The sequence below is a fragment of the Colobus angolensis genome, unplaced genomic scaffold (genome assembly GCF_000951035.1).
Source record: "Colobus angolensis palliatus isolate OR3802 unplaced genomic scaffold, Cang.pa_1.0 Scaffold76, whole genome shotgun sequence".
Classification (NCBI taxonomy): Eukaryota; Metazoa; Chordata; class Mammalia; order Primates; family Cercopithecidae; genus Colobus; species Colobus angolensis.
In genome coordinates this window covers 5,019,113-5,022,025 of record NW_012121376.1, presented here as the reverse complement: position 1 = coordinate 5,022,025, position 2,913 = coordinate 5,019,113, and positions in this window count along the sequence as shown.

Sequence of the window (2,913 nt, the reverse complement as noted above, 5' to 3'; positions counted from 1 at the left end):
TTTTTTTGAGACAGATTCTCCCTCTGTCAACAGGCTGGAGGGCAGTGGCACGATCTTGGCTGACTGCAGCCTCCTTCTCCCAGGTTCAAGCAATTCTTTTGCCTCAGCCTCCCGCGTAGCTGGGATTACAGGCGCGTGCTGCCACATCCGGCTAATTTTTGTACTTTTAGTAGAGATGGGGGTTTCACCATGTTGGCCAGGATGGTCTCGATCTCGTGACCTTGTGATCTACCTGCCTCGGACTCCCAAAGTGCTGGGATTACAGGTGTGAGCCACTATGCCTGGCCTAATTTTTGTATTTTTAGAGACGGGGTTTCGACGTGTTGGCCAGGCTGGTCTCAAACTCCTGACCTTAGGTGATCCACCTGCTTCAACCTCCCAAAGTGCTGGGATTACAGGTGTGAGCCACCGCGCCCGGCCAGAATGAACCATTTGTAAGTGTACAGTTCAGTGGCATTTCACACATTCATGAAAGTGCACACTCATCACCTCTGTGTGGTCCCAGAACATTCCATCGTCTGTGAAACAGGGACAATGCTAGACATTACCTCTTGTGATGAATAGCTGTGTGTGCAAGCAAATTAATTTGTTTTTTTTAGTGGCTTTATTGAGGAATAATATACATACAATACAATCCACCCTTTTTTTTTTTTTGAGACGGAGTCTTGCTCTGTGGCCCAGGCTGGAGTGCAGTGGCCGGATCTCAGCTCACTGCAAGCTCCGCCTCCCAGGTTCACGCCATTCTCCTGCCTCAGCCTCCTGAGTAGCTGGGACTACAGACGCCCGCCACCTCGCCCGGCTAGCTTTTTGTATTTTTTTAGTAGAGACGGGGTTTCACCGTGTTAGCCAGGATGGTCTCGATCTCCTGACCTCGTGATCTGCCCGTCTGGGCCTCCCAAAGTGCTGGGATTACAGGCTTGAGCCACCGCGCCCGGCCAATCCACACGTTTTAAGTGTCTGTTTTGAAGAGTTTTGATAAGCGTGTACAGTCGTGTGGCCACCGCTGCCACCACCGTGATGCTGAACACCTCCCTCTTTCCGACCGTATTCCATCAAGCACCCACGGTCAGGCCCCTCTCCCCAGCCCAACTCCTGAGAGTCACGGATCAGCTTTTGTCCCCCATTGCTGTACTTTTTCTGTGACTGGACGAGTGACGGGCCTGAGTTAGTGTCCTGTGTCCTGTTAGTGTCCCATAACAAATCACCACAAGAGTGGTGACTTGGCCTGGCACGGTGACTCACACCTATAATCCCAGAAATCTGGGAGGCCGAGGGGGGTGCATCACTTGAGCTCAGGAGTTCGAGACCAGCCTGGTCAACATGGCGAAACCCTGTCTCTACTAAAAATACAAAAATCAGCTGGAAAAATACAAAAATCAGCTGGTTGTGGTGGCCTGTGCCTGTTATCCCCGCAACTCGGGAGGCTGAGGCAGGAGACTCACTTGAACCCGGGAGGTGGAGGTTCCAGTGAGCTGAGATTGAGTCCCTGCACTCCGACCCAGGGGATACAGTGAGACACCATTTCACAAAAAATAAAAAAAATCAAAGTAGTAGCTTGAAACAGTAGAAATGTGTTCTTTCACGGTTCTGGAGACCCGAAGTCTGGAATCAGCGTGCCGGCGGGATGGCTTCCTTCTGCTGGAACTAGAGTGGGAATCTGTTTGGGCCTTTCTTCCAGTTTCCGGCGTCGCCCACAGTTCCTGGGGTTCCTTGGCTCCCAGAAGCCATCTCTCCGATCACTGAGCTTTATCGCTGTGATCTCCGCCTCCGCCATCATGTGACCTTCTCTGTGTGCCCTCGTGCGGCCCTCTATGGAGGACGCCAGTCTTTGGATGGGGGCCCACCTTAACCCAGCATGACCTCATCTTTAATTACACCTCAAAGACCCTTTTTCCAAAGGAGGTCGCGTGCTGAGTCTGTGGTGGACCTGAAGTCTCGGGGGCACTGCCAACCCAGCACGATGCCTCCCCATGCCTAGAGGCGCCCTCTGTGCAATGGGGATGGCAGCAGTGATGTCTCCTCCCAGGCTGCTGGTGAAGTGAGAAAACACTGGCAAAGAGTCCAGAGCACAGCCTGGCTCCCCGCATCAGCCAAACCAGGTGGCCTGTTCCAGCCGGCATCTCTCCAGCTGCCGTCGAGACCCCCGGGGTCCCTTCTGCCTCCTTTCCCTCCTCCCCAGAGCAACCCACTCTTGAAAACCAGATGTTTCCTTTAGACTTTCAGGGTACATGGCTCCAGCCAGAGCCCACCTCTGGTTTTGTTTTGCCTGTTTGTAAACCCTGCATAAATGGTCACATGGAGCTGTACCCTCTGGAGTCTGCGCTTGAAGTGTGAGGTTTGCTCTGAGTGACTCGAGCAGGCCCTGCTGGCCCTTGTCCCAGCTGTGTAGTATTCCACGGGTGACATTTGGTCATTCGTGTTCCGTCAATGGAGGGAGGTTGGTTCCAGGTTCTGCTATTACAGATGCCGCCCAGGCCATTCTTTTGCCTCATGTTGCTGCCTGACAGTTTCTCCACGGTGTGGGGCTGAATTTCGGGGTTACAGGCTGGGGTCATGTTCAGCCTTCCTGGACCTTGCCAGCACGCCTCTCTCTCTCCCTCTCTCTCTCTTTCTCCCTCCCTCCTTCTCCCTCCCTCCTCCCTCCCTCTGCCCCCACCCCAGTCTCTCCATGATCTCTCCAGCATGGATGCTTCAGAGTAATTAGGATCCTTGCACAGAAGTCCAGGGACCCCAAGGTGCATGTCCAAAGAGAGAAGGGGTGGGGGTCTATTGTGAATTGAGGTTCATAACAGAATTTACCATTTTAAAGTGTACAGTTCAGTGACATTTTGTACGTTCACAGTATTTTAGATTTTTTAGTTTTTGTTTTTTTACTTTTTTATAGAGACGGGGTCTCACTATGTTGCCCAGGCT